The 14,360-nt window shown below is 37.3% G+C and overlaps 1 protein-coding gene across 1 annotated transcript in view; it reads left to right on the forward strand.

Moving 5' to 3' along the window:
- The first annotated feature begins 3,404 nt into the window (after nt 1-3,404).
- The window catches only part of LOC134755600 (PRL-1 phosphatase), a 51,549-nt gene continuing 40,593 nt past the window's right edge, over nt 3,405-14,360 (forward strand). Inside the window, exon 1 of the mRNA XM_063692080.1 lies at nt 3,405-3,564. The gene's annotated coding sequence lies outside the window, so the exon portion shown is untranslated. The remainder of the gene's footprint in view (nt 3,565-14,360) is intronic.

The following is a 14,360-nucleotide window of genomic DNA, read 5'->3' on the forward strand; positions in this document are numbered from 1 at the left end:
GGTCGGGCTAAGCCCGACATTCGTATCGCGCGCGCTCCATTACTGGGCCCCTGTGGCATGTGGTAAACAAAAAGACTAACCCGAGGGCCACGGCACCCACAAACGGAGCGTGTTTTTTTAAAGTAAAACCTAGAAATTTAAGCCTATGTCATTTAGGGAAAAGGATCCAATTCACTAAAATTTGGAAACTTTCTGTCAAAAAGAAGTGTTTAAATTAAATGGCTGGATCCCTTTCGCAAAATTACGTATACCTATACCTATTGTAATATTAAATTTTCTTTCGTTTATTTTCCAAAAATAAACATAATTTACATTCAAATATAGTGAAATATATTCGTATTCGTTTATTGCAGTCATGTATGTACAATGAATTATGTCTAGGACATTACTATGGTACATGAACCCGGATAGGGTGGAGCAATTTACTAATTATATCTAACACATAATTTACAGTAAGAATAATCAAATCTTAATATACTTTATTAGTTTATTATCTTTCAGGATGACAGCAATTCGTTATATATTTTTCAACTTCAATTTTTCTGGTAGTATGGCTCCATCGATAGTGTCGATGATTTCGCCAACGTTAAAGTGGGATCCACGTGGGATCGAATTAATATTTCTTGATTAAAACATATCGGCCATCGGCCATAGCCAGTGTACGGTAAACAATAAAATTATGGGCCTCTAGGGCTCTAGCCAGACACGGTTAGAGGTAGAAATACCAAATGCTCTTAGAGCACGACGTTGTTCGGTGGTTGTTGTAGTTGTCTCGTAAAACCGATAGCTGGATTTTACGAGAAGCACGTGGACTACCGGCCGTTGACTCCAGAATGGTGGTTAAACACGCTTTGAGATTAATTCTCCATTCACTGCACACTACCACATTAGATTACTGTATAATAAAGCTATCGATATTACACATTAAACAATGTTAATGAGCAAAAAACAAAGAAATTAATCACGAGGCTACTATCAAGATGGCGATCGAACCGGAAGTCTATATATTTTTAATGTTGTCAAATACCCTATAATCGAGTGAAAAAGTGGCATTGCGTCCATAGGCTACGGTAACTGCTTACCATCAGGCGGGCCGTATGCTTGATTGCCACCGACGTGGTATAAAAAAATATATAGTATAATGTCTTAACTAAATTTCCCAACAATTTTTGATATGTAAAATTCTACCTAGCGGCATACTTTGCTAAAATTTGCCGCCATGACATGAGGCATTTTTAGAGTTGCCACATGAATTAATGATATTTAGTTATAGTAGAAAATTATGCATATATGTTTTAAAAAGTGGTAGAAAAATAATTAAATTAAAACTCGATGGGTAGGGTGACAGGTGTCATCTCCATATAATTTATAAGCTAAACGCCAAAACTCGCAAAATTGCATTTAAATGACACCTGTCAGCGTACCTATCGAGCTTGAAAAATACTATAAACCAATTTTAGTTTCCAAATAGGTTTAAGGCGGGCGGGCTGCATACATTACATTACATACATAATTTATAATTTATATCTCATTCTGTAAGTCTGCAAACATGATTCTGATTGTAATAACCTATCAGTCACAAAAGTGACGTTTCTGGTGAAAGAAATATCACTTGACCGTTTTTGACACTGATCAGATCAAATTTAGGATTTCCAGTTGAGCTTCTAAATGGCGAAGGCGTCTCGATAATATTTTAATTTATTTGTTGCTCGTCAATGTTGTTTAAAGTGTAATATTGATAGAGTTAGACCATACTAAGTTGGCAGCGATTTTGATAGCACAGACTGTGCGATTGTTATTTTAAACATCAAACTTCTATGAAATCTTTCAAATAATGACGTTTAGAATAACACTTGCACAGTCCCACAGTCTGTGCTATCAAAATTGCTGCCAACTTAGCTTGGTCTAATTCTAGCTTATTACGTAGTCAATAAAATAAACTTCTATAAAATAAGTTTCTATTATAAATAAAACAGTCAACAAATGTGGAAGTGTGTTTTCCAGACTATACCTAGTCGGCTCATAAGTTCTGTCACTGGCCTTTAAAATTTAAATTTGGAACTCCTAAAACAAAAACCGTTTTGCATTTGAATTTCGAATCTTTATTAAATATTTGAGTAGTATAATTTTGCAATTTTCTGTTTTCTTCAACATGGAGTGGACGCTTAAAGATAGCCGTACCGCAATAATTGCACTATATCGTTGTGGTCACTCGCCGACTAAAATTTTTAAGCTACTTGAAAATTTAAAATTCTCTCTAAGATTTGTGTATCGTACCATAGAAAGATACAGTGAGGTCTCTAGTTTAAATGACAAGAAAAGAAGCGGTCGTCCGCGTACAGCTAGGACTCCAGCGGTTGTACAAGCAATTAGGGCACGCATTGCCAGAAATCCCGCTAGGAAACAAAAAGTTATGGCCCTCCAGATGGGTTTGAGCAAAAACACGGTGAAAAGAGTGCTTAATCAAGACCTGAGACTTCGTGCTTATAAACGAAAAACTGGCCATCTTCTCAATGGTCGGCTTAAAAGATCTAAAGCTTTATTGAAGAAGTACGCTAAAAATAAGCACCGTTGTATACTGTTTTCGGACGAGAAAATTTTTGACATAGAAGAAAACTGTAATAAACAAAATGATAGAGTGTACGCTCGCAATAGTAAAGAAGCGTCTAATAGCATTCCCCGTATTCAAAGAGGTCATCACCCTTCATCTGTGATGGTTTGGCTGGGAGTTTCTTATGCGGGCGTCACTAGTATGCATTTTTGTGAGAAAGGAGTAAAAACTAGTGCCAAAGTGTACCTTGGTACGTCGTTGGTCGTGTCTTGACACGGTGTTGACTAATATTGTGAAACCACTATCCCATACGATGTTTCTAAACCAGTATTGGGTTTTCCAGCAGGACTCTGCTCCAGCCCATAAGGCAAAGTCTACACAAGCCTGGCTCGCCTCCAATAAAATCGACTTTATACGGCATGAAGATTGGCCCTCCTCTAGCCCAGATCTTAATCCTTTAGACTATAAAATATGGCAGTATTTAGAGGAAAAGGTGTGCTTAAAACCTCATGCAAATCTAGACTCGCTGAAAAAATCTCTTGCTCCGTAGCAGTGGCCAATATCGACATGAAAGTGGTGCGTGAATCCATTGACGACTGGCCACGAAGACTTCAAGCCTGTGTAGATAATTATGGCGGTCATTTTGAATAAATGTTATACATTTAGATTCTCTAGTTTATAAGCTTTCAAACGCTGTACAAATTATACGGAATAAACTTAAACTTTTGATTTTATTTGATACTATGTATATGACAGAACTTATGAGCCGACTAGGTAGCTTAGCCTGGCTCTACGGAACATTGCGGCAGAACGATGATGGTAGAATATCTTAGTATGTCTAATGGCAACACAAAATAGTAGATTTCTTAGCTATTTTTACGTCCTGGTAACACTTGGAATTAGTGCAGCTATTTTTTTGTGCAAGGCACACGTATTTGGCGTGTGTGGTGTTTTCTCTTGGCTGTTCACGGCTAAATCCGTCTAATTTTTATTCAATGTGTATGGCTGTGGTGGTAAGTGAACTCACAAATTATATTTCTGATTTCATTGCATTTTTTATGTGAATTCCACTGTTAGTTGCGAAGGTCGTGCCCTCCCAGCGATAGACGTCACCAGCCAAGCGTCATGAAACGATCTAAAATTAAAATTATATTCACATTTTTCTCTGAATTCAACCAAAAAAATTCACGCCGGACTCAGTTACTACTCACTAGCTCTTTGTTGTTTGATTTATAACGGGCTAAACCTTTTAGATTGGTCCAAGTTACAGGTGTCAGGGATACACTTTGTGCCGTAGGTGGCTGTATGATTGTAATTGTCTTCCGTGTGATTGTAATTATAACATTTGCGACCATTATTTATTGTTGTTGAATAGTGCGTAGCTCGAACAACGGCGCTCCGAATGACTCACGCCCTCGTTCAGTTAGAACTTAACATAACTTCTGGTTAATTTACGCCTATAATATAAAGGTTTTAATGTGGTTGATAGTTGTATTGCTACTAATAGCATGGAATTGAGTATGAAATTGGCGACTGGCGTCGGGTAGACTGTTTTAAATGTTTTCTAGTTATGCTTATAACAATTGAAACAGTGAAGGTTTTCCTTGTTTTCATGGTATTTTATGTGTTTACGTATAGATTACGTGTATTTTAAACACTTGTTTGGCAAAATAATGTTAGTTTTTATACAAAATATACAAGCAATACTTGAGGACCTATTGAATCTTTTCATTCTTAGTCCAGTCTTTTGAAATTTTTTGCTACATTAGTTTGACATTTCTTGACTACCTACATTGTGCCTCATAAATTTATAAACAACCATTGTGTTCTTTGATAATAGCCATTGTCATTACATTGTTTTACTTTTATGTCCAACAATGTTAAACCAGGATCATTGCTTTAATGCCCCTTAATTATCTTTGACTCACCCAGGGGTCACCAAATGGCGGACCGTGGTCCACATCCGGACTGCCATCTATTTTATTTTGTATGCTTATTTATAAAACTTAAGGAGGAACACGGACCGCAATGGTCATCTTATTTAGAGAACCGGACCCCTGAAGAAACTAAATGGTGACCCCTGTACTAGTGGCTTTGTGAGCTGTAGACCTTGTGATCATAGTTTAAGAGTCCCCAGCAAGCTCGGTTCTCCATACAAACGTAGTTTCATTTTCATTTTAAAATGACTAGCTAGACTGCTTTGAAACTTTGTACTTACAATAGGATAAGGTATATCTATGCCTGTAATTTAGTTTATATAGCTTCAGATACCATAGATAAAAAAATACAGCAAATTTAACTCTTTCATATAAATCTTGTTTTAGCTCTTTTATTTGTTTTATCAGCTGGAGCTATATAAACTAATTACAGTCATAGATACACCTCATGTCATTGTATGTGCAAAGTTTCATTACAATCCAACACATAGTTTTAAAATGAGAACAAAACATTGTTTGTATGGGAAGGTGAAATTTAGCTGAGCTTGCTGCGGACTTAAAACTGAACAAATGTAAGGCTGAATCAACGAACAATATTATATTTAATTATTGAACCTTCTCACAACATTTCAAGAAAATTGGTTGAGAATTGGGACCTGTAGAGGAGAACATTTGGACATATGAAAGCATTTTCGCTAATCTGAAACAAAGAGTATTATTGCCAAGCTAAAATGGAGATCTTCACTAATTCTTGGTCAATAACGTGAACAACAGAAAATGTTATGTATCCATGAACCAAGCTTCCACTCTTGCAAGCATCATGCAGTGGCAATGTGAACAATGATGACCCAGATTACGCGCGTAGATTATGAATAGGATTATTAAAATACAAGCAACAAACCCAAAAATACATTGTTTACCAATTTATTCATAAAACTTTACTTAGCTTGTATTTTTCTAACACACAAATAGCAAAATGGGTTGGCCTAAAGCAAAGGGGGTGCAAAAAAGACTTAGAATTTTTTTAGTAGGTACAATAACATGTCTGTTCTGGCTCTGTTTGATCGCGATCATCGCCTGTAGCCTTTTTTGTCTTGAACAACTGTTATATAAAAAAACCGGACAAGTGCGAGTCGGACTCGCCCACCGAGGGTTCCGTACTTTTTAGTATTTGTTGTGGCGGCAACAGAAATACATCATCTGTGAACATTTCAACTGTCTAGCTATCACGGTTCATGAGATACAGCCTGGTGACAGACGGAGAGCAGAGTCTTAGTAATAGGGTCCCGTTTTTACCCTTTGGGTACGGAATCCTAAAAAGGAATTTTTACCTGCTTTCTGCTTGAGGGTCTGTATAGCTTTTTAGATTAGTGTATCACAGTGTATTTAAGTGTGTTTATACCTTACACAGAAACAAGATACCTATCAAACAGGGATTCCATTTTAGTGTTGAGCTTTTTTAAGCTTTTCACTGTTTGAAATCTCTGGCTGTAGAACCATAACCATACATTTCGCATGTTGTCTATATTACTGGTAATATTAGAACTTTTTTTAAATATGTAGGGAATGCTACTTTCTAAATAATTTTACAAGCTTTTTATTAACTTGCAGTGTACCTATGTTTGTACGGGTCAAATTTTGCAAGTTAAATTTGACCCACTTCCCGACATTCAATGAAGCCGAAAATTTGCATACATATGTAAGTCGGGTGACAATGCAATATTATGGTACCATCGAGCTGATCTGATGATGGAGACAGGAGGTGGTCATAGGAACTCTGTGATAAAACAACGCAACCTAATTGTGTTTGGGGTTTTTAGAATTGTCTCGATGAGTATTAGTTGCCTGTGGAAAGAAAAGTACAGTCAGCGATAAAAGCTTGTACCAAAAATGATATTTTTACCAAAAACTTATTTTATATTACACGCGCGTTGCTGATTCACACATTTCATTATTCAATCGTCCACAACTCCACAGTTTAGTTTTAATTCTCTTCCGTCTCAGTATAAGCTTTCCCAGATAAAAGCTTTTTTAGTTTTACCTTTTGCATTATATCGACCCTGAGTTACCTGAGCTTGAATGGCGCGTACGGTCAATGACCCCCCGCAGTGACGTCAACACGCACATTTAATTGTAGCGTAATGGAAATTAACACGTATCGTCCTTGTAATAGAACTCGGTTTTGAACAAGTGTTTTTTTGTAAACAGATGCGTTGTGTCAGGAGTTTTGACTATGCCATCTATCCTTGTCGCTTCGAGTTCGTTGGTGTGATGCGGAAGGGGTCCTGGATTTTCCCCAGGCTACCATCCCCCCACACAGTCCTACCGCTCTAATTGCCCTAGGTGCAATAGAGCCCGTCAGGTAAAAAAAAAAAAGTTGGTGTAAACAATCATACAGCAGAAAAGCAGAATGTTTTAAAAATAACATGTATTTCTTGTCAAGAAAGTAGTGATGTATATACATACAATACTATTTTGCTTGAATACTTGTAAACAACAAGATTGTTATTTGTGGTATTTTCTATGAAAAGGGACCTTATTGTCGATGGCGCTTACGCCATTATAAACGATGCTCAGATATAAATACAATGCCGCGCGACGTTGTGCGGCGTAAGCGCCATCGACAATAAGGTCCCTTTTCATAGAAAATGCCCCATTTATAGGCAAAGTGCACTGCGATAACTTCGAAAGCTAAAGTATAACCCTGGCATCTTTCTCACTGTTTCTTGAGTGTTGCTACAATAAAAAGTGCTTCTAGTTTAGTAGATATTAGTCATTTTGAATATTACCTCACTTTCAAAATCACCTCAATGCACAATAATATTTTTATCCCATTATTAATATTTCGCCCACGAACATTACGCCGCCTGCCTGCAATACGGCCATGTCTCAAAATTTATGATTATTGGAGATTCAATCTTAATTAAAAATAATAAAGTTAAGTTTCCTTTAAAAAGACGAGACGAGAGTTTGGAGAGACGAAGTGCAGAAAGACCTCAGCGAATTTGGCGCCGTCGACTGGACAGAAACGGCTTTGGACAGAGTAGCATGGCGGTCTTTGGTGTCGGAGGCCAAGATCCACTTCGGATCGTCGCCCCACAGCAGTAGTAGTTCCTTTAAAAATGTTGGTGCCCAAGTGGCTACAATACCTACGTATTGCAGGCACGAAACGATTAGTTTATAATTCTAAACATCAGCTGTTGTTGAAATTGAAAACCATTTCGAACAGCATAGCAACTGGCTAACCATTCGATGAATTTATAAACCATTCCTAGTATCAAACCTACCTACATTTCTCGCAACTTCTGTAACCTAAGCTAGGCACGTTGCAACGTAAAACGTTACTTTATCGCGGAACTAGCGGTTGGTTTCATGGAAACTAGTATTGTGGGAAATTACGCCATTTAACCGAAAGAGTCATATTGAATTGTATGCCGTTTAATCTCATACTACAGAGTACAGACTGTTATATAAAATGATGGCATTAAAACTGTCCTGTGAAGTTGGTTATTTTATTTACTAAAAGCTTAGCGTCCATATTCGTTGTCATTATTTTACTAAGTTGGCAAGGGAGAGAGCTAATGGGTCCCCGACCCGGCCTTGATGGGCGGTTGACCTGCGCGGGCGACGGCCTATCTTTACTTTGTCTCTATTTCTCGTAGCGGTATTTGTAGTACTTGTTATATTTACATTTTACAGTCTCCGTTTGCGACTTTGTCCGTATAAAAGTCGTTAAAAGCTTTTAACCCATTAACGAATACATGTTTCAAATTTCAAGGCCCTTCCTTAGGATTAGGATTGCTTCATTGCTGAATGTGGATAGATAATCCCAACGAACACTTTAAATTCTTTGCTTTATTCACTTGCGGTCTTTTTACTTTGGAATAAATAAATAAATACTATAGGACATCCTTACACAAATTAACTAAGTCCCACAGTGAGCTCAAGAAGGCTTGTGTTATGGTGTGGGTCAGACCAGTCCTTATGGCTCTACAAATAACATCGTGTCAGATATTTTTGCGGCCTTCGTTTGTAACATATTGTTGCAGGTGACTGTACCACACGCCATATTGAAAATCCTTAAAGAATTAAGGCATTTTTCATTCTATATTGAACGTCTTTCGACTGATATGATTCAGAATATTATGACGATGAAAGTATATCGTGGAGTTTTTCCAATTCACTAATCTGCTGTTAATGATAGCAGTTATTTTAGGATTCCCGTATGTTATTTAACAGTATAACGTAACAGTAAAAAATGTCTGTCAAACCATGATTTACAGGCTTATGCATGGCTACATACGGCGAAGGTCGAAGGATTACGAGATTTTTGCTCTTCGATATTGATCAAACTTGAATTTGTCTAAGTAAATATTTTAGTACGCATAAATCTAAAGCAAATATTTTCTCGCATACATTAAGAAGACTTTGCTTTGTTTGTGTAAGGTTTAGGTTTTCTTAGACTAGTATAAAAACATTTGTAAGTAAAAAAATAAATACTTGGAGTAGTTCATATACCTATGGAATGGACTTTCTAGTTATTTCTCATGAGAGAACTAACTAGAAAGTATGTTTTAATACCATTTCTGCATTTTATTTTCCGGAATATTATCTTTTATAAACAAATAGCTTCGTCTGTATGGAATCATCTTGAAAAATAAGAAAAACCGTCAATATATCTGAAGACAACAAGTACAAGTAACCAGGACAAAAGATGCATGCAACACGCACCAGTTTCCATTATTTTTATTAAGAGAATACACGCAACGCCTGCGCAAGAAAAAATGGCGGCATATATAGTCCGACAAGAAATTGTAGAAAATTTTGGATGTAAAATGCTTAATCATGGCAACAATTTAGTATGTTTTTTTTTTTCGTTCTACTTTATTTAATGTCTACAATTTATGTCGCACTTTAAGTGTTTACATTTAAATGGCAAACCAGTAGCCGAGCATAAGAACCTAGGGTCGATGCACCACAATCCTGTCGGACTGGCCATACTGACCATCCCTGAACCTGATCAACCTTATGCCGTCGCAAAAAGGATTATGATTTGTCAATTAAACAATAAGTGGTAGTCAAGTGTAAAAATATGGGTGCATATAACTTACTCAAAAATATGTCCCATGGTTATTAATTCGCTGACATAAGAGCTTTGGGACATATTTTTGAGTATGATGTGTGCACCCATATTTTTACACTTGACTTGGGGTTTTCAGTTTCCGTCCTAAATTGGTTTGCGGAACACTTATTTGTTTTATGATGTCGTAAAATTATCATATTTTATGAATTACTTCGAACCGTTCCATATTCAAATGATAGAAACCAAAGGTCGTTGCTCCAATTTAACGTCCTATATCGATCGGGTAATCGTACTGGATTTATCAATGGTCAATAAAACTGCATAGGTTTAGGTTTTCGAAGTAGGAATTACCATTTGTTTCTATTTTTGATGAATTAAAACGAAGCAATCTCTTGAGTTGTGGCTCGTAAAATCGACTTGATTCATAATAGATGTCCTGCCCGCGATGAATGCTAACATTTTTGCCTAAAACATATTTGTTTTATATCATTTTATAATATTCCCAGTCGTTCAGTATAAAAAAACCGGCCAAGTGCGAGTCGGACTCGCGTTCCAAGGGTTCCGTACATTACACAATTTAAACAATGTATTTTTTATGTGAAACGTTAGTGAAATATCTTTAAAAAACCCGGGGTCGGATCAAAAAGTAAGTAAGTAAGTAAGCCCGACTCACGCTTGAGTGCACATTTCTAATAGGTTTTCCTGTAATCTATAAGTAAAAATCTATTTTGTGTATTTTTTTCAAAATTTTAGACCCAGTAGTTTCCGAGATAAAGGGAGGGGGGGGGGGAATGGTCATTTTTTTGCCTATTTTCTTGAATAACTTGTAAACTGTTTATCCTAAAATTAATTAAAAAAAAACTGAGATTCTCACAATGAGCTCTTTCATTTGACATGTAACACGATTTAGTTTGGAAAACATTGTTTTTTTAATTTTCTCATTTACCCCTCAAAAGTGACCTCCATGTTTAAAATTCATTTGTTTACGTTACATGTCCGTCTTTGGGTCACAAACTTACATATGTATACCAAATTTCAACTTAATTGGTCTAGTAGTTTCGGAGAGAATAGGCTGTGACAGACGGACAGACAGACGCACGAGTGATCCTATAAGGGTTCCGTTTTTTTCCTTTTGCGGTACGGAACCCTAATAAAAAAAGAACGGACGTTGCTCCAGAGCAGCTCACACAGGCAATCTTACGCTTTCTATGCCGAAGATTGATGCTTTAAAGATCTAACCTCGTTATAAGTGCGTAATTTTGTTTACCGTACGGTTCTGAAATTAGTGTTTATTGTTTTGCTACAGATATTTTTATAGAATATTTTTATTGTTAGGTCTTCAAACGCAGGTCATCGTACTCTGTCTTTTATGTCGATGATTGATGAAAGATTTAACCTCGTTTTGAATTGATATGGAGTTTACCGGTCGGGTCTAATCCTTGAGTTTTTAAGGTTTTACCACAGACATTTTCATGGTATTTTATATAGGTTTTTGAGAATTATCCACCTTGTTTATTTAATACTGTTTTATTGTCGATCTCGGCTCTAGCTCCTTACAAATTATTTTTATGCTCAACTCGACAGACTCCGAAATGTGATATATTATGTTGTTGTAAAAGCACAATATAACATATACTAATCTATGAGCACAATGAGGGCTAACGCGTATGAATTCGCCGCTAGGGGCGCTAGTGTAGATGGTGGTCTTTTCCATAGTTCGAAATGTCACTTGTCACTTCAATGATTGACAGCTGTTCTTTAGTCTTTTGGACCACCACCAACAGAGGCGCCAACTGGTGAGCAAAAAAACGATAGCCCTCATTGCTATCTTCATTCCTCGTGACACCCGATTATGAACTTTGATTAACTAAGGGTTCCAAATTTAAAACCAAAACTATTTCTGGGTCTTAGGAGCAGGTGGCTTATTCTAGTCGTTATAATGTAATTTCTACGCGGGCTTATTTATAGTAATAGATCAGGGGTCGGCAAACAGCTGTCTTCGCATCCTCAGTCTGCTGACCAAATTAACATTAGGACCTTTGAACTGTCTGAACCCGATTATTTTTACTACCTTTAGTTTGTAGAAGTTTCGCGACCCCTGATTATGATATGTATTATGTAACCTAGTTTTAACGTTATATCGCCCTGCCTCTATAGGTTTTCCAGTCGGCACGTTCTAACCGTTGTTATTGAGGATTGTTTTTGGTTTTTGCCGATGTTTTCGTGCCGTATCAGTAAACGTTGTGGTAGGCATTGGTTTTAGAATGCTAGAAACCTTTTATGTTGTATAGTACCTAATGTATGTTGTGTAGAATTACTAATACTAACAAAAAACGTAATACAATTAAAACATAACTGTTTTTTTATACGATATTACTCGTTGTTCTAGTTTGCTAAAACATAAAAACGTATTTGTGTCCCTTTAGCAATAACCTTTTTCTAAGGTGACTGCTAACGTGGTCAAAATTCTTCGAGTATCGTTGACCTACCGCGTCTACCGCGAACATTGAAATCTGATATCAGTTTCATCTCTTCCACTTGCATTATTCGAGTGATCGTGACGCAGACATGATCGAATCTCAATATTCGCGGTAGCCGCTTCTCGACACTGTTGAGTGTTGAATGCCATTTAGTAAACCTTATTGCCCCTACATAAGGCCTATTAATCGTCAGCTATGTGATTGTACTTGATCAAAATGGGTCATAGAAAACAAATCGCAGTCCACCAATAGGTCGCGTCCCGTCTATTTGCGGGTTGCCATGCTACGGTTATATTCTCGCCCACTGCAGGTAAAGGGGGTCAGAATATTCTCGATGCTTCCATAGTCCATACATGCACCCAGTGTGTCTTGATCTTTTAAGTAATCACTGATTTACACGGGTTAGTTTAGTAAAAGCTCTGTATGTGATTGGAATTAGACCGTTCCTGAAATTACCAAGGCACTAGAAAATTCTACCACAGTCATGACAAGGATAGTGCATTGTAAATAATGGAAATGATAGGAGGCTAATAAGATGATAATAATGGCACTATTTAGCTTAAGGGTGTGGCGCGAGCTCTGCATGTCATTGGAATTAAGAGATCGGTCATGAGAATGCAGGTCATTCTAGTCATTGCTTGGTCGCTGATATTTACACGGTCATGACTGAACGCCGGAACAAACCTCTAATGAATGGCTACACAGATCCGACTCCGCGAAGAACGTAAATCTACATCACATGCAGTTGGATGTTGGATACCTACATAGAGACGAGTAATAGCTCCAAAGGATGCGTTGTGTTAAATCATTTGGATGGGACAGTAGGTATGTTTCTGTATCTCCATCTCTGTAATGTCATTGACTATAAAAAATCGGAGCTTGCTGTAGGGCTTCATAAAACATACGAAAGGTCAGCTAGCAGTAACAACTTGTTGCTTGCGTGATACCTAAAGTTTTTAGATCGACTGTCAAAAAGAAAGGGCAATAGAGAATTCTCTTTCCAGGCGTTGTGCCCATTACATGAAATAATCGGTTGAGTTGCCAGCTGATAAGACGCTTTGGACTGTTTATCAATTATAACGTCGTATAAAAATCTACTAACTAAATAAGTATAATCAAACCGTTCGATACTCGATATAAATACATAGAATCACAATGCCCCATTTAGGTTCTAGAACGTTTCTGAGTCACGCCCACTCGTTTAGCAAGGATTGCACCATGTTGAATTTGTTGCAAACTCAATGTGGTGCAACATTCTGGAAATGTAAATGTTAATTTTTTAAGAATTACGAAGAATTCTACGGGGAAGTGAACATGGGGATTTTTTTTTCTCTTATCTGAACGAATGATTACCTTGTCTTCGGAATTTAAGCATAACGATGTATGTACTTATTACGATGTATTTTGGAAGGAGGATTCTGAACTCATCTACTTTTTTATGCATGTTCCCCGTTTTCTAGCAGGCGGCTGGACCATTTCGGGAAATCCTTTTTTGTTTTGTTAGTTATAAACGGATTACGTGATACCAAAGATCTAGAATCGTCTCCGGCCTATATGTGTGACTTCACACGTTTATCAGTCAGTACCTTTTTAGGGTTCCGTACCAAAAGGGTAAAAATGGAACCCTATTACTAAGACTCCGCTGTCCGTATGTCCGTCCGTCTGTCTGTCTGTCACCAGACTGTATCTCATGAACCGTGATAGCTAGACAGTTGAAATTTTCACAGATGATGTATTTCTGTTGCCGCTAATATAACAACAAATACTAAAAAGTACGGAACCCTTGGTGCGCGAGTCCGACTCGCACTTGGCCGTTTTTTTTATTATTGTGTAAAAAACCATGACATGTCAGCCATGATTCAGTTTACTAACTCATCAGTGACGTGAAATCGCAATTGCTGACGCAAACTGACTGACGCCTAACTAATCAGAGATGATATAAAATTGTCTACGCGCTATCTATTCTTAGCCATATTTTTTAATGATATAAGAGGCAAACGAAGCGCTGGCTGGACGTCGTGATGGTGGACACGGAAGAGAACAATCTCACACATGAGGATGCCGAAGACCGGGCAAAGTGCTTCTTCACTTTTTGAGTGAGTAGGAAAGCGGACAGTGGCGCTAGGCGGGAAAATGCTAGGGCGAAGAGAGATAGGCAAACGAGCAGACAAATCGCCAACGCCCACCCCATCTTAAGGGTCGTATCAGTCCAACAATTGATAGATAGATAGATAGATTTTTATTCGGTATTAATCATACATTGTCAATTACATAATAAAAATTGATTACAAAAATCATAATAAATTAAA

Source organism: Cydia strobilella, chromosome 3 (genome assembly GCF_947568885.1).
Source record: "Cydia strobilella chromosome 3, ilCydStro3.1, whole genome shotgun sequence".
Classification (NCBI taxonomy): Eukaryota; Metazoa; Arthropoda; class Insecta; order Lepidoptera; family Tortricidae; genus Cydia; species Cydia strobilella.